The sequence below is a fragment of the Periplaneta americana genome, chromosome 6 (genome assembly GCF_040183065.1).
Source record: "Periplaneta americana isolate PAMFEO1 chromosome 6, P.americana_PAMFEO1_priV1, whole genome shotgun sequence".
Taxonomy (NCBI): Eukaryota; Metazoa; Arthropoda; class Insecta; order Blattodea; family Blattidae; genus Periplaneta; species Periplaneta americana.
Window position 1 is genome coordinate 50,996,311 of NC_091122.1, and position 19,050 is coordinate 51,015,360.

Below are 19,050 nucleotides of genomic sequence, written 5' to 3' on the forward strand. Positions count from 1 at the left end.
ATCGTGCGGCCATTTGCTGTAACCCTATATCATATATACCCAGATTGCTCGGCCTTATAGGCTTTGACGGTAACAACTTTTGTCAGGTTTACTATGCTGCCATCTAGTTGTTACATAAGGAGTCACGTCATAACTCCTACTTAAATTGCATTAGCGACTGTACTGCCATCTCGTATTCGTTTATGGTGACAGAGTGGCGATTCTGGCGGTTGTTATCTTCAAAGTGCTACCGATTTTAACATAGGGATGAACAATCTGATGTATATGTGATCTGGGCTGTAACGACGAGAAAACACACTATTGTGCAAAAAAGTAATTTGTTTTGCAGGACTTCAATACAAATTCACCGAAACATATGTGGTTGTTACTGATATATTCGCTACAACTACATACATTCTGTAACATTGTATAAAAATACTTATAGTTAAAATGAGTGATTTGTATCGGGGTTTAATTAATTTATAACTATCTTCGTTCTTAAATGTGCGTTTTCCATTGTATGCCATAGTTATTGTTTTTGTTAAAGAAATTTCCTTGTTAAAACCTTTCATTATTTTATTTAAATGGAAGGTTTATAGTTTCGAAAGTTAGTTAGTGAAATTGCAGACATGAGATTCAGTACATTGTCATTTATTCCATTTAGAATGGAATGGAATGAACGTTGCGTTTTACATTCCGTTAGACAGTCACTTTTTCACTTCCATTCCAGCCAGCAGCATCGTCACCACCAACACCGACAAACTGCATTCCTTAATGGGTCACTTGGGTGGAAGGCGGTTGGACAAGGTCAGGTGGATGCCGTAACACATTAGCGAATACCAAGGGCACTGTATTTACTTTTCCGCATGTCCTGCGGCCGTATTATCTCTCGTTGCACATTGCACAAAATACAGAGGTTCTCTTGGAATGTATCTATGCTTTTATAAAAAAAAATAGTAAAAGGCATAGTCAGCCGAATGGCTAGAGGTCGGTTTCTCACGCTGGAGATCCGGGTTCAATTGCCGACGATTTTAAATGGAATTTGTTGTGGACGAAGACGGCTTTAGTTCAAATTTTCACGGATTATTCTTATTTTCATAAAGAATATTGAAAGACGAGAATAGAAAGAAGCCACAGCATAGTTAAAGAGTCAGGAACTGTAGTCTCTTGATTCGAGGCTGCATTCGGGCGTGAGTTTGAATCCCTCTTGAGCTGATTACGTTCGAACGTCGATTATCCGAAACGTAAAATATAACATTTTCTCCGTTTGAAATATTAGTCCATTATATTTTAAATGTACAGTTCATCACTCTATAATACATCGAGAAAGACCCAGCTGATAGCAATAACATTTATAGGATTTAACCACAGTCTACTATATACAGCCACGAAGCTTGAATTTTGAGGGTGCTAGAAACAATAGACTGTGACGGTACTATTTTGCATTGCCTTTAATGAGGCGATATTAGCGATCCTAGTGGTGAGCAACTATCTAATGTTTGCATATTTACTACGTATTGAGCTTCGCGACTGTATATACTAGACTGTGATTTAACAGAGTGCAGGATTTCGTTTAATCCTACTTGTTATACCTCCTTCTTGGAAATTCTCAGCGCAAAGTCTTTGTGTTCTCTACTCTAAATCATCTCGCGTCAATATTAAGCCTTGTCAGATGTCATTTGTAAAAATAGCTTAACAGCTCTCTTTTTCTCCCTCCCTCCCTCTCTCTCTCTGAAAGTCTTTATTTGCGTAAAATCTAGTGCAAGTAGACTAACAAGCAAACATTCTCATGGAGGCAGATAAAGAAGTTAATTATTTTTCTTCCACCATGTTAATAATGTCAAAACAAGTGGATATACAAATTTTGGCCACTCCACCGCAATTACGAGGCCGTCCAGAAAGTGATTTTCCCTGGGGCCGTTCACAGAAGAAAACACAATTTAATGGAAAGATTTATTGGAACAGATACAGCATATTCCCAACTAGAAATGAGATTTTGTCATACCGGTTCGGATCCCAGGCGGCAGACTTCTACGACACAAGGATAGAAAAAACTGATCACGTGGTAAGACAAATGTCTCAGTTCCAGTGAGGAACATGTTGAAAAATAGCGCAACAATTGCTGTATCTGTTTCAATAAATATTTCCATGAAATTGTGCTTTTTTGTGTAAACGGCCCCGGGGAAAATCACTTTCTGGACGGCCTCGCAAATGCAGTGAAGTGGCCAATATTTGTTATAAGTACTTGTTTTGACATTATTAACACTGCGAAAGAAAAGAAATAACTTTCTTATCTGCCCCCATGAGAAATGTTTGCTTTTAAGCACAGTACTGATTTCAATAAACACGAAAAAAAATTTCAGTTCGAAAAAGTTATTTGAAGTTTCGTATTGTGTGCTGCAGTTTTATCCTTCTGTTTTGTGGAGCATACTACATACTAGGCCTGGCGTAAATAACTCAGTTGAGGTACTACAGACTACCCCTTAACTGCCCACTCCATATTTCCCGGCAGAGACTGTTAGTATCGGACCAATACGAGTAGATCTGAAGGTAAGCATTGCTAAGTGACGGATTGTATAAGGCATGCGTCATAGCTTTCGGTTCTCAATGGTCACATAAAATCCACCACTGATGAAAAGTGCTTTACTATGTGTTTGTTTCTAAAGCAGTGAAACGGAAAGGACATGCGCGAGGGTATTTTCTTTCTTTTTTCTTTCTCCTTTATGCCCAGGCTGCTGTATATAGTACGAGGCATGGCATCCGCATTTAAACAAAATCGTAAGGTGTTAACAATAGATACAAAATTAGATATTTTAAACTGTCTACCAAATGGAGAAGTGGACGTTATCTATAAAAAATGTATAAAGTATAAAAATATACTATCTCTGGTGTCAAAGGAAGTCAAGAAAACCTTTTACAATTTGCGTCCAAAATTGACTTCGAGGACAGTTTGGAGAAAAAAAGAAACTATGAGCGAAAGACATGATTCCACTCTTGAAAAGACAGTTTACATGTGGTTTGTGTAAAGATGTTCGAAAGAACATATAGTATATTAGGTCACTCATCTCTTTACTTGCTTCAAGTAAGGTTCCCGTGTTGTATCTAACAGTTTGTGGATTTTCTCCTAACATATTCACGTCATCCGCATAGACAAGCAGATGATGTAGCCCGTTCAATTCCAAACCCTGTCTGTTATCCTGGACTTTCCTAATGGCATATTCTAAAGCAAAGTTAAAAGTAAAGATGATAGTGCATCTCCTTACTTTAGCCCTCAGTGAATTGGAAAAGCATAAGATAAAAACTGACCTATACGGACTCTGCTGTACGTTTCACTGAGACTCATTCTTGATAACGATATTTTCATTAATTGAAATAGATTCAGACAAATTAGGGAGCATTGAAACAACAACAAATCATATATAATAAAACATTCGGAGCAGGACATAAGCGCTAAATGACAGAAAATGCGTCATCCCACAAGCACGAAAAATATAATGCTTATGGGTTGGCGTCATGCACTCCGAAATTCGCAGCTATGGGCTGATATTTTCACCGCTAATATTATTGGAATGAAATGTGACAACGTAGGCAAAGGAAAGTACTATGAATTTCCGATAGTGAGCATTTCTGGAGACGGGACAGGAGTTGAAGTCATTAGAAATATTTCGCATGATTATTATGTAAATACTCACAAATACATGTCCAAACAACGCCGAAAACTCGTTCCCACTATTCACAAAAACTTAGATGAAGCTATAAACCAGCTAAAATATCCGGTATCATAACAAGCAAAAATTTTATTGTGGCAGTCTTTTTTTTCAGTATTGCGTCAAGTTTCCTCACTTACTTCTCAGTAATCTCATCTCATTTGCACGAGTTTGATTTCTGCTGCTATTTATAACTAGCCACATTCCTCTGTTTTGGAGATCAGCTGTTACTGTCACTGTTCTGCAGAATTTCAATTGAATATAATTTGTAATTATATTAGTGTTGTTATTAGAGTCTATCAGACATAATTTGTCGGCCTTGGTAGCGCAGTCGGAATAGCGCCGGCCTTCTGTACTCGAGGTTGCGTGTTCGATCCCGGCCCAGGTCGATGGCATTTAAGTGTGCTTAAATGCGACAGACTCATGTCAGTAGATTTACTGGCATGTAAAATAACTCCTGTAAGACAAAATTCCGGCACAACGGCGACGTTGATATAACCTCGGTAGTTGCGAGCATCGTTAAATAAAATATAATTTAAATTTAAAACATATGTAGCCTAATTTAATTTTTATATCTTATGAGCTGCATCTTTTCCTAAACAAATTATATTACATCCAAGAATGTTAGAAGCGTTTACTTGTTCATTTTCAGTTCCTATTTTTACCTTAATGGTCTTATCCAATAAAATTCATCACCTTTGTCTTCTCTCTTCATATGTGTGTACGTGCGTGCGTGCGTGCGTGATATAAGTATAAATAAGACAATTATTTTCCTTCTTGCCACATGTAACGCTTGTTATGCGTAACACTCAAACAGCAGCATGTCTACACGTATTGAAATTTGACACATGCTTACATGATCTTTATAGGCCTACTCTGAATAGCCCATACTACCATACCCTAAAATATTTACTATTCCTCCTGTGTCAACCTATGTATATTCACAGTGTTTCAAAAGTGATGGTTAACAATTCAGGGATGAGAAGTGAAAACGAAAAGAAGAGAAACGTTCCAGTAAACACTGGTCACAAATTAACCGTTTACGATATAATGTACTTTTTTTGCTGGTACCGGCTGCCAGTGAATCGAGCACTTTCATATGGTAGAACAGCAACACTCATGGTTTTATGTATGCTGCACCCTCCCCATCCCATTTCCTTCGAAGTGTGAGACGATATCTAAACCAGGGATACAGAACTGGAGAAAAGAGAGGTGGAAGCATGGGGAAAGAGTTTGTTCCCCCGTCCATAATCTTCGGCATTCAATGACGTATCTGTTACGTTTGGCAAGCACACTGAATACATATATTTTCTCCCCTTACCATGTCCAATGACGCGAGGGTTGAAGGGAAGGGATGAGTTACGTATTCCGGTTTGTGATGTCTGCCACAATATTGTAGCACACTTTTGCATCCCTAATCTAAACAGACTATATGGTGAACGGTGCATTGGTAGAGGAGGACCTGTACCTAGGTCACCGGAATGAAATGTTGTTATGTTTTATTTAACGACACTCACAACTGCCGAGGTTATATCACACTTAAATACCATCGACCTGGCCCGGGATCGAACCCGCAGTCCACATCTGTGGAGTAACGATTAGCGTGTCTAGCCACGAAACCAGGTGGCCCGGGTTCGATTCCCGATCGGGGAAAGTTATCTGGTTGAGGTTTTTTCCGGGGTTTTCCCTCAACCCAATATGAGCAAATGCTGGGTAGCTTTCGGTGTTGGACCCCGGACTTATTTCACCGACATTATCACCTTCATCTCATTGAGACGCTAAATAACCTAAGATGTTGATAAAGCGTCGTAAAATAACCTGCTAAAATAAAAAAAAATCGAACCCGCAATCTCGGACATAGAAGGTCAGCGCTATACCAACTGCGCCAACCAGTCTGACTCCGGAATGAAATCCTTTGAATTGTTATGTATGGGATTATGCAAAATGCCTAGTTTACACAACAGACATCACCACACCTGAAGAATTGCAACATCGAATTGTAGATGCCTTGCAGCAAATGAAGAATGACCCAGGATTGCTCGAGCGCATTCTTGGGTCTTTGCGGATAAGACTAGACGGATGCATTCAAGTGCATGATCAGCACTTTGAACACCTGCTGGAAATTCTTCAGGTACGTAACGTGTTCATGCTGTACTGTACCATTATATCCACAGACTTTACTGTTGTTCGAACAAAAAGTTTCTTTTGTGTATGTTCAATCACATTTCTGTGGGGGGAAAAAAAAAAAAAAAAAAAAAAAAAAAAAAAAAAAAAAAAAAAACTATTCTAAAAAATAATTCGTAATTAAAACCATCCAAATAAATATATAATATTAAAAATAAAACTAAAACAATAAATTGAAGCCAAAATGATGAATTTTACTGTCTCATGATTGATAGATTAAATTAAATTGTCACTGCTTTTGTTAGAATTAGTACTTAGTATTCAGCGGGCTTCAGCCAACACAAAATGGTATTATCTCGTAGGCCTAAACGGTTAATTTGCAGACTCATGTTTACTGGAATTTTTTGTTTCTCTTCGTTTCTACTTTTCATTCCTAAATCTTTGACTACACTTTTGAAACACTCGGTATTGTATGTATGTATGTATGTATGTATGTATGTATGTATGTATGTATCCTCTGCGGAAGGCTGAGTGGTCAGACCTTCACCCTGTCACACAGGTTCAGGTCCTGGTGAGGTCTGCGATTTTTCATTAAAAAATCCATAGTGACACTTGTGGAGGACAAGGTCGCAGTTGGGGATTTTCTCGAGGTCCTCCCGTTTTTCTCCCATATTAGGCATCTACATCATGCCGTCACCATTTGTCCATTTCGCTATCATTCCGTAGCATTCCCCGATCGCCCGGCTGGCGACGCACGGAGGGGGCTGGCCTAGGGACGAGTGGGGTTGCCTGCTCGAAACCTGGGTACACAGAGAACCTTGGTGTGATCAGCTGGTGTGAGTTTGGGAATGCGCCACTAGAGAGTTAGCGCAATAGACCTTAACAGGTCGAAGTGCTGGGCATAATGCCCCCCTCCGTAAATTTCATATATATATATATATATATATGTATGAATGTATGTATGTATATACTTAGTGATTCAAATGGTATTTGTGGAATGTTAGATGATAAATGACAACGTTATTTGGAGTAAAGAATGCAAAGAAACAATTCATTATTTGGAATAGTTTCCGTAGTAATTATAGTTGAAATATTGTAACATACCGGTACTATGTCAATTATCGTGTATAGCAGTCTTTGTTTACCTATCCATACGTCAACACAATGAAAGGAGCTATATTATGCCATTCGTCATAAATCCGACCTATTGACACGAGTCACAACAGCTGTTCGACAACGCTGCCCCGTGTGCTTAGCTATGGATAGAGAATACTTTGAACAGATCTTAGAAAGTAAACAAAGGTAAGGCTTCACAATACGATAAGTGATAGATAATACTGTTTGTACGAACGGATATTTTCTAACAATAAGAAAGCATTTAATGATGTTATCTCAAGACGCTTTATCAATATGATTATCTAGAGTGAGATGAGAGTGATAATGCCGGGAAAAGCTCCATAGTCCAGCGCCGAAAGTTACCGAGTATTTGCTCTTAATGGGTTGAGGGAAAACCCAGGAAAAGTTCTCAACCAGGTAACTTGCCCCAACCAGAAATTGAACTCTGACCTTCTCTTTCACGGTCAGCACGTTCTAACCGTTATTCCATAGGGGTGAACCTGATGTTATTACAACCTTAATTAAGAAATTAACCCCATAATAGAAATCGCATCATAATATCACTGTTTGAAATTACACTTCAGGATATTGTACAGTACCTCTGAGACGAGTATTTTTAAATAAAAGTTATTTATATTTTCTGTTTCAAATAGCATTCACCATCTAGCATTTCACACAACACTTTTAAACACACTGCGCTGAGAACTGTATCCTTCTCTTCCAATTTCAAATGTCACATCATTGCTTGTTTCATCATTTTCATTTTAGTTTGTATGTACATATTATTTCTCTAGGCAATCCTTCCATGCCCACCTTTGAAATATGTTTTTTTTGGTTTCTTTATGAATTTTCTCAATTGCGCAATGCATATATAGTTCAGTTATATCATGAGTGTCCAAACGCCTATGGAACCAGGAGATACTGCACGTCAAGCATGCTCTGTTAACGTCAATAACTTTCCATATAAAATAGGAAATACGACCCTAAAGAATATGCGCTGTGGGTTGCTTACGCCAGGGGTTATTCATTCATTTATTTTATTCCAAAGATCTTACATGAGCAATGAAGCTTTAAGATGTGGAACAAGTCAAAATTTTACAATATTACAATTACAATTTTTACAAAATTTTACAGTTTTACAATTTAGTAATTTTCTACAATTTTTACAATTTTGTGCAATTTTTTACAATATTTTGGCGAGATGTAGTGAGATGAGGTGAGGTCCGAGGAATCGCCAAAATATTACCCGGCATTTGCCTTTTGGTTGGGGAAACCTCGGAAAAACCCAACCAGGTAATCAAATCAAAGGGGGGTAATAAAATCAAAGGGGTTGATGCCGAGGACTCGCTATAGACCATCCGGCTTCAGTCCCACGGCTGTGGAAAACCTCGGAAGAAACCAAAGACCAAAGGGGGATCCAACCCAAACCCGAACACAGCTCCGGATCAGCAGCCCAGCGAGTCTGCCGACTGAGCTACATCGATGGCTCTACTAAAAGTATACAATACATAGCCAATCAGATTATTAAATTTACAAACGCAAACGATCATTCATAAGTTGAGCTATATGTATAATACAAAACAAGTAAGTTAATTAAATTTAAGGCATAAACAATTCAACCAGTACCTCGTACGAGTTACAATTGGACATCTATGAGTTATATGAACATTTGGAGTTTTATGTAATTTTTAATATCCTTTTGCCATTTTTAAAACATTGTTTCTGGATGCTCTTTCAATGCTTAATTTTCAGTCACAACTTAGGCAACAGGTGCCACCATAAATTTATGTAATTCTATATGTTCATCATGAAACCCCACAGCCGGTGACTTCCACAAAATAACGTCATTGGATCTGCCGGTTTTCAAATTCTGGCCCCTCTCATTGAGATTTAATTTATACTTCCTAATAAATCTCATTCCATTCGTGTAGAAATTCGGTTCCATAAAGACACCTATTCATTAAAGTTCAGGTGTTCCACCAATCAGAAAACACCATTGTAGCAATATGAAAGCGCAAGTATCGATTATTCTTGTATATGCAATCAAAAGGCAACAAACAAAAAGTCACGGAGGCTGGAAATCCAATACTGTCGCAGAAGGTTATGTTCTGTTACTGTAAGAATTAGCGTTAATTGTAAATAATATTCAAATAAATTCAATTTTTCATCTCGTTTTTCAATATCTAAATCAATTTCAAGCTTATATCAAGATTAATGTTCATTTTACTCTCTAGATTATATCAAGGTCAATGACATTTGTTCTCGGAAAAAATCAATACTTTCGCGTCTGCGCACATCTCACAATTTACGAGATATTGCACAAGGTCAGTTCCGCTCCCCAGTCAGATAAGAATAACATGAATACTTATGAATAATTTCAAGTTAGAAATATGGTCGAGCATAAAAGCCTATAATGGTAATTAAGACGCTCGTATGAAAATTATGAAACTCGCTTGGACTCGTTTCATAAACATACTCGCGTCTTAATTACTACCATTATAGGCTCGTTGCATAATGTACTATTATTTTCATCGAGCTTAAGCCATAAAACAGCTCCAAATCTTCAATGTCATTATTAAGTATACGTAATATATCTATAATGTATAATTGCTGTATTATTATTTACGAAATTAAGTTATTAAACTGTGCCATATTCAAAGGACATACACTCTTCCATTATGCATTTGACACTGCAAGTAATGGAACTGACATTCTAAGTAAATTGTGTGGAATTATTATTTCACGCTCACCGTCTATCAATTGTTTTTCTCTTCTGAAATTCATTAGCCTCTCGCCATTCAAATACATTTCATCCATTTATTCATAGTTTTCTGCCCAAGGGCAGATCTTTCACTGCAAACTCAGCATTCTCCAATCTCTCCTATTTTCTGTCTTCCTCTTAGTTTTCGCATATCGTTCCATATATCTTAATGTCGTTATCACCTGATATATTTTTCTCCCATTAACCATTGCTTCCAGGCATCCTTCAGTAGGCAGTTTCTTCTCAGTCAGTGGCCCAGTCAATTCCTTTTTCTTTTTCTGATCAGTTTCAGCATCATTCTTTCTTCATCCACTCTTTTCAGCACAGCTTCATTTCTTATTCTGTCTGTCCATTTCACACGCTCTATTATTCTCCATATGCAGATCAAATGCTTCTAGTCGTTTCTCTTCACTTCATCGTAATGTCCATGTTTCTGCCCCATACATTCAATTGTTCGAAAATTATACTTTTTAGTAGGCTTATTTCAATTTCAAATTGTTTCTATACCTAAATAATTATCTTCCTCTTTACTACAACGGGTTCGATAACAGACACTCCTTTCAAGCTGGCATGGATTGGACTTTAGACGGAAGTATTTTGCCTTGTAAATTAGCATCACATACCGCTTTGATGATTCGTCCAGTATTTCTCCACGCCATGTAGTATTCTGCGTAATTTTAAGAACCATTGTCATTAATGCTTATGGAAATACATATACTGTCTACATTTTTTGAAAACATATAGCAATAATTTCTCTTCTTAATATTCTCCTTTTACACCTCGCGGCGTGCAGTGGTGTAGTCTATTTCACGTGTGTCCAATTCACAGGTGTTTCCATCTATTCTGAAATCTGCCCCAGTCTCGCTTATTTCTTGGATTGTAACCACCCACTACTTTTGTAATGTGCTGTTTCCTATTTCTGTCGAATTTTCTGTACATTTCTCACGGTATGTTACACGTTTATAATTTAATTATTTTATTAAAGTTCATTTTTGTATACTAATTTCTTACTTTTTCGTTTTTAGGTACGTACCAACAAAATTTAACTAATAGAAAAATATTTTTGAAGGTAAACCTCTAACAAAGAGAAAAGCAGGACTCTTTATTATTTAATTAATTGGAATTCATATACAAACGTGAACAAATTATTAGACTAAATTAATAATAATAATAATAATAATAATAATAATAATGATTTATTTTAACTGGCAGAGTTAAGGCCGTAAGGCCTTCTCTTCCACTCAACCAGCAAAAAGTATACATACATTTGTATCAACTTACAAAGAATTCAACAATTTGATTTAGATAAGAGCTATATGTATACAAGAGTTATTTACGAATTAAACAACAAAATACTATGAACTATTAATTAAACACTGAAATACAAACTATGTAGCAGAATTAAGCTAAAATACATAGAATGTTAATATATTTCAAATAATGTTAGATAATAGAAAGAGATTATTATGAGACAATTTTGAAAATACAGCACTATCAGGATGTGTCTAAAGGAAGGAGTAACAATGTAGACAGTGATAGTTTAAGTCAGTATGATTGGAGTGAAATGCTAAGAAGGTTAGGCCTATCTTTTAAGCTGTTTTTAAAAGTGTTTATTGTCTTGCAGCCCCTAATACTTTGTGACAGGGAATTCCTTTGTCGCGAGGTGGATACTTACTGTAAAAGATGATGAATGACGAGATGTTCTATGAAGAGGTATACTTAACGCGCCACAGATAAGTGATCTGGTATTTACGTCGTGGTTAGAGTATAGATAAGAGAAACGAGACGAAAGGTAATTTGGTGTTGAAGTGTGCAGAATTCGAAAGAGCAATGACAAGGAGTGTAAATTTCTACGTTCTTTAAGTCGGAGCCACGAAAGACTTGCGTAGGACGGTGATATGTGATCGTATCGTCAGATGTTATATGAAACGAAGCTATATTTATCGGTATAAATAATGAACAAAACTTTATTTTGCACAGAAATAATGAACAGAAAATTGAGTATGGAGTTTACTAATATTTTGTGTACATTCCCTTATTCTTCATCAAGACGTTGATTTTGTCAGGCATGCTGGAAACCAAAGTTAGACACTTTCTTTGAATATCAGCATCATTTAGCCATATATCAGACGTACTTAAATGAGTCCATGTTTGTTGTAAGCCTCTCTTTTTCACTTTCTTCTTCAGTATAGAATACAGATTTTTCAATTTCGTTCATGTCCGGTCTTCTTGCAGGCCATGGGAGAATATCTTATGTAGTATATAATTAAAACATCAGTAGTACCAACATAGCCAGAAAAAATATACTTAACCATTGGAAAAATATACCAGAAGATGTAAAGATTCATATTTATAACAATAGAGACTCTGTGAATTATACTGATGGTTGATAATGATGAATTATATTATGTTTCCAAGAAAACGTTTCAGTCTAATAATTTGTCAACGTGTGTAAATTATTTATATAATGAAATCTTCTTTCCGTGCTTAGTTCTTCCCGTACTTTGAGGTGTAGTAAATTTATGTGCAATTATTGAATCACACATATTGAGTGGATTAAATTAAAATATTTCTACAGAATTGTATAGATATATCATTATCATCAGCTGCAAGAACTAGATGAAACTTGCCAGTTTCATTCCGAGATGTTATTTATCATTCGAATGCCTTTTGTAAAGTTCTGCTTTTTTCACCTTTATGGTTTGTATTCTCGGCCTGTTTTCAGTATCAATTGTGTTGAATTTCTGACAGGTCGTGTTTCAAAAAGTAACTGCAACTCTAAATTATAACAGAATATCTGCGTTATTTGATAGTGTTTAGCCGCTGTTAATATTAGGAACCACATTTTTAACACTATGATTTTTTTAATTTTATTTTTCAAAACTTGGTTTTGTTTATCATAAAACGAAGCATACATGGCCATCACTTCAAAAAAATTAAGGAATGTTTCTCTTCATACGACATAGTGTTCTACATATTTGTCCCAATGTACTTAACTTAAATATATAGGATTATTATAAACTAAGAGTGGGATTTAATTTGTGCACGTGGATTCTACCCCTATTCACTCGCGTAATTTCTCCGCTTTTTTTTTTTTTTTTTTAAGATTTAGGAGTGAAAATTCGAGGGAGGGGGGAAATTATGTGATAACTATAAAAATATCAGGGGTAAACTGGTCATAAATAACATCAAACAAATAGTGTACTGTTGAAAATCTAATGTAATAAGCTTAAATAATTTCAGTAATAAATAACTATAACCATGTATTGTGGGTCCCTATCACCACGGCCTGGCGCGTCCTCAGGTTGCGGATAGAGGAGACGGCCTCCAGATATGGAGGGTAGCTGCGAATATATTGAATAAGCAGTCGTAGACAGCCGATAAAGGGCGGTCCTCCAGCTTGGGGGTTTAGAGAAGGGCTAACAACCCATCACCGTAAAAAAACAGCTTGTTACGAATCCATACAATAAGCCTCGGAATGGATGGCGGGCTTATGTGAGGGCGGCAATGAACCTGCGGCTTCCTTAAAGCCATTTGTAAGTAAGTAAGTAAAAAAATAACTATAATAAGTGACAATTTTGCTAATTAATTAAGCGAATTATTAAAGTTTTGCGTTTTTTTTTCCGTCCTGTATGCTGTGTCTTGGTTACATTGCCGGGATCTTGTGACCGACTTCGGACTCATCCGTGCCAACTTTCTCCCCATAGTTGAGTTTAACGATACTGTCGCTGTGACAGAATAACACTATAGCCTGCGCACAATGATACCTAACCATATTCTGACTTACTGGCTGAAAATCAACAGATGCATGAGTGACGGAGATTGACATTAGGTCTTTGTAGAAGGGGATGGATTCGACCTTGGGTTTTGCACGAATTCCGTTGTGCTGTTCTTGAAATCTTCATAAGAGGGTCCAAAGTTATAACAGAAAAATTGTAGGCCTAGGTAATCCACATTTTTATCAGAGGAGGAAATCGCGCGAGAAAAAATATGTTTTTTTTTTTTTTTTTTTAAATTATATAGCCTATGAAAACTCTAGGGGAGGAAATTACGCGAGGGGGGGAAATTATACGAGTAAATACGGCATGAATAATGACTCCATCATTGAGAGTAAACTGGGCCACAGAATTCGAGATGCCTAATTCCGGTTAAATTTCCATCCGAATTAATACACTTAATGAAAAGATGTATGTCCCCTCATATCAGCTTCCTTCTGTTTCAGATATAATTTGCAGTTTATAAGAATACATTTTGAGAAGTTTGAGTAACATTTTCAAACGGTGCTTTATGGCATTTGCTTAACACGTTAGCAGTGCTGATTGATAACGTCTTTCCTTTAGCTAGGTGTTGGCTTTCGTGACGTATCTCTGCAACCTCAGTATCATTAATTGTTGGTCTTCCCGATTTAATTTCTCATGAACTAAATCAAGATTTTTTTTAATTAATGCACGATAAGAAAGCATGGCACAGGGGCGCCTCTCAGATGCATTTTTGTCCGAACTCTATATTCTTAATCTGACATTGAAGATTTTATCACATTAATGACAAAATTGTACCAAATCAATTCGTGTTTGAAGTATTAAATCATTCTGTCAAACTTGGAAATTGTGTGTACTAAACAAACCAGTTGGTTAACAAATTTCTGTTTATTTTTCAAAAGTATATTTGTTGTATTGTTACAATAGAAGCATTTGTTTTTGCAATGAATAACTACAAAGTAAATCCCGTTTTTTCACACATTTCAAAGACGCTTAGTTAATCTAATTGCTCAATTTGTTTAGACATTATATTCAACTATATTTGTTTTTTTATCATAATCACCAGTGAGGGAAGTGGGGAAAAATAGAGGTGGTATGCTACCCCAATATTTTCCCATGGCATACCTCGTTTTAAAAAAAGACTTACCCCCTTCCTTACAACATATACATACATGATGTATACAATAAATTGTTTCGTGCAATCAGTAAAGCGAATCTTTGAATCTTACGCAACACATAAATTTCTTAATAAAATAATTTCAAGTTACTTCAGTTATTTACTAGATTATTTTGCAATGTCCATTGAGATTTATCATTTAAAATAATGTTAAAGCTTCAAAGTGCCTTACTTAATTGTAAATATAAAGTTGAATAACAACAAAAATGACAGTCACTAAATTGGTAACAATGGCCACCACAAGCTACAGACCACAGCCTTCTATAATTGAAAGCATTCCAGGGGTTGACTTATCAAATAAACGTGTCTAAATACACGTTGAATACAGTTCCTGAAGGCTGTGGTTTAGATTTACGAAGCAAACAGGTAGCAGGTCTACTCTTTGCTGTGAAGAAATGTATAAACAAATTTTTACGGATCACATTTTTTCATGATGGTATATCATTTTTCACTAACGGTATGTCTTCTGACCATAGAAACCAGTGACGGTATTCCATACCGGAGCATACTGTCTAACTTCCCTCACTGATAATGACCATCATCATCCGCCTTCCAGGTATTTGGCCAAGTGGTCTGTTAAGTTTTCACTCCAACGCTTCAAAGGTCTATCCAAATTTCTTTTCCCTCGCGATTGGTGAGTGGGAGTTAATTTTCTCTTGATGACCTACACGATATTTAAAAAAAAAACTTAAAAACAATAAATCTCCAGAAGAAGATAAGTTTAATTTTGAATTACTTAAGTAGGGGCTATTCTAGTTTAGACTTAAATTACGTTTTATTCACTTTTAAAAATAATTTACCAAGGATGTACCCCCCCGCCCCCTCAGGAGTTGGCAGAAAGTCATGGTAATACCGATATTTTAAAAAAAAAGTGACATTAAAGACTGCAATAATTATAGAGTTATTTAATAATATAATACTACGTTTCTAATGGATGTCAAAAACTTCACATCCAATACGATTAAAAGAATTCGCTTGTTAAATTGAAGTATTACATAAAGGGTGATTCACGATGATTTACCGTCCCTTACGGAGCTTATTTCCGAAGACATTCTGAGCAAAAAATGTCATATAAACATTTGTCCTAATCTCAATATTTTCAAAATTACATTAATTTGAAGTTGTTAGTAAAATACCTTTTTTCTTTAGTTTTAAGGGTAAAAAAAATATTACAAATAGAAAATGAACTATTCAGAAGTGTCATTTCTTTAATTGGCTAGTGTTCTGGGGCTAAAAATGTGTTGTTGGTTGTTTTGTTCAGATTTTATTTTTCAATTTTTAACTAAAAATGATATTATTCTTACGCACTTATCACAAAAATTGTTACAAATCATACGACTTTAGGAACTTGATTATTTACAGTTTAATTATGCATCCTAATGTACAGTAGTGGCACAAACAACCGGACTGACCCTTGCAGCTGATTTCAGAGCCTTGATCACTCCAGAGCACGATAGACTGGTGACTAAGACTTTCGTGGTTCGAATCCTGCCTGGAAAGGAAACTTTTTTTTGTTCCTTATGCAAATTTATTCCCAATATTTTGAGATTGCAGCGATATTTTACTACTTAATTAACTTATTATTCCCAGAACTTGAATTTTACGAGCAATCGAAAAGTATTGGGAATAAATCTGAATAAGGAACGGAAAAAAGTTTCCTTCCCAGGCAGGATTTGAACCACGAAAGTCTTAGTTACCAGTCTATCGTGCTCTGGAGTGAACAAGGCTCTGAAATCAGCTACAAGGGTCGGTCCGGTTTTTTTGCCACTACTGTAAAGTCTTAAAGAATTTACAAGAGTGGCGTGATTTGTAACAATTGTTGTGATAAATGCGTAAGAAAATGTAATTTTGTAGTTAAAAATCGAAAAAAAAAATTCTGTACGCAGCAACCATGGAATTCACAACACATTTTTATTTTCAGAATACTAGCTAATTAAAGAAATGATACTCTTGAATAGTTCATTCTTTATCTGTAATATTCTTTTATTCTTAAAACTCAAGAATAATGGTATTTTACAAACAATATCAAATTAGTGTAACTCTGAAAATATTGAGATTAGGACAAATGTTTATATGACATTTTTTGCTCAGAATGTCTTCGGAAATAAGCTCCGTAAGGGACGGTAAATTCTCATGAATTATCTGATAACGATTCCCTTATAATATTTGCGGTACCTGTAAATACAATCTCTCTTAGATTTTCTTTTATGATATTTTCATATTAACCCCTTCAGTCCCGAATTTGTATTGAAAATGAAAAAAAAAAAAGAAAAACTGATCACATAATCATTCTGGGGATCAAAAAATCCCAAATCAAGTCTTCACAGCAAATGACAATTTGGGGGAAATTTTGACCCTTTGGGCCCCACAATTTAAAATTTTATTTTTAATTCAAGTATAGAAATGTTTAAAAAATAATACTCCCTATTTCTATTACATTGAATTTTTTCAAAATATTTAAAAGTATCGAAGACATTCCAAAAAAGAAAAAAGAAACAATGTACACTATAATGTACATCAGGCCTTAAGGGGTTAAATCGTTGTTTAGACACTCCACATAAAACAGTGTTGTGATAAATGCGTAAGAAAATGTAATTTTGTAGTTAAAATCGAGAAAAAAAAAAAAAAAAAAACAAATCCTGTACGAAGCAACTATGGAATTTACAACACATTTTTATCTTCAGAATAATAGCTAATTAAAGAAATGATACTCTTGAATAGTTCATCCTTTATCTGTAATATTCTTTTATTCTTAAAACTCAAGAATAATGATATTTTAAAAACAACTTCAAATTAGTGTAATTCTGAAAATATTGAGATTAGGACAAATATTTATATGACATTTTGGCTCAGAATGTCTTCGGAAATAAGGTCTGTAAGGGACGGTAAATCCTCATGAATCACCCTGATAACGATTCCCTTATAATATTTGGGGTACCAGTAAATACAATCTCTCTTAGATTTTCTTTTATGATATTTTCTTATTAACCCCTTCAGTCCCGAATTTATATTTAAAAAAATGAAGAAAAACAAACTGGTCACGTATAATCATTCTGGGGAACCAAAAATCCCAAATCAAGTCTTAAAATTTGGGGGAAATTTTGACCCCTTGGGCCCCACAATTTTAAATTTTATTTTTAATTCAGGTGTAGAAATGTTTAAAAAATAATACTCCCCATTTCTAACACATTGAATTTTTCAAAATATTTAAAAGTACGGTATCGAAGACATTCCAAAAAAGAAACAAAGTGCACAATAATGTACATCAGGCCTGAAGGGGTTAAAATCGTAGTTTAGACACCCCACATAAAACAGTGTAAGTAAATGTTGGAGTATTAAGAGCATTGCTACATTGAATCTTAAGCACATCGTTATCGCGATTAGATGCTGCACTTTACCTTGGGTTTCAGAGCAACACCTTGTCACTATGACATCGAATCTATTCTTAGCGGAAGGTAGCAAATGAGTTCTTACCTCGCTAGATCACCAAGAGAGTTCAAGTTATCCACAGCACTGCCTGCAATTGCTATTGAACATCACTATCAACATCTTGACACGTTTTACTAAGCACTCGAACACACACGACACGACACGACACGACAGTCGGACTTAGCTCCGTCTTGATCTGAAGCATCTCACTTCACTCGAGTGTGGTTAGTGTGTCGTCGCCGCCGAGCTTGGCCGTCCTCTTCGCTCTAGCCGTGTTGCTTGGTAACTGACGTAAGATCTCGACACGGTTTGCAGTGGAACTGAAAAACACGTACATACACTTCACCAAATGAGACACTCCTCAAGAGGAAATGCTGCCGCGTACTCTCTAATTGCGCCAATCACGGAACATGACACTTGACTGACCAGCCAATCGCATTCAATTCATTCAGGCAGTTTAGTTTTCCCTCACTATCTCTTATGCGAGTGTAATGAATGCAGTTTTTTTGATGAATAGTTTGTTACATCTCACGTCGAAAGTGTCAGCGAGTTAAGTAGCAACATACGACACTGGAAACAAAATTTCGATAATGCAGTCCTTTGCTGGTTTTAATTTAATTTATTGGGTTTGCCCTGCGACACAGAACAAAAGAGATTAAGACATAAGAAAGAAAAGTAGAACCTATTACAATTTAAACTGAGTGTACACCATAAAGTTGCTGGCGAAATATCGCTACAGAAAATTTTATTATGGTGGTGACGATGACATCTTGAAGATCTCTCTTCAGCTTGTATTTTTCCCTCCACTTTACAAAGATTTTCGGAATGGTGCCTCTCGCTCCGAAGAAGAGACCGGTAACTGTGATTTTTTCAATGTTGTATTTCGCTGATATGTACAGTGGAAGCTCTTAAGTTCGACTGCTTACGTAGGAGAATTTGACACGCAAATATACGAACACTAAGAAATGGGTTCGCCATTTGAATGGGAATTGGTTCTGT

At 35.9% G+C, this 19,050-nt stretch overlaps 1 long non-coding RNA gene across 1 annotated transcript in view; it reads right to left on the reverse strand.

Annotated features, from left to right (window-relative positions):
• Positions 1 to 18,349, reverse strand: part of LOC138702198 (uncharacterized) — a 100,163-nt gene extending 81,814 nt beyond the window's left edge. Inside the window, exon 1 of the long non-coding RNA XR_011332798.1 lies at positions 18,097 to 18,349. This is a non-coding gene — a long non-coding RNA (uncharacterized lncRNA). The remainder of the gene's footprint in view (positions 1 to 18,096) is intronic.
• Positions 18,350 to 19,050: the final 701 nt, after the last annotated feature.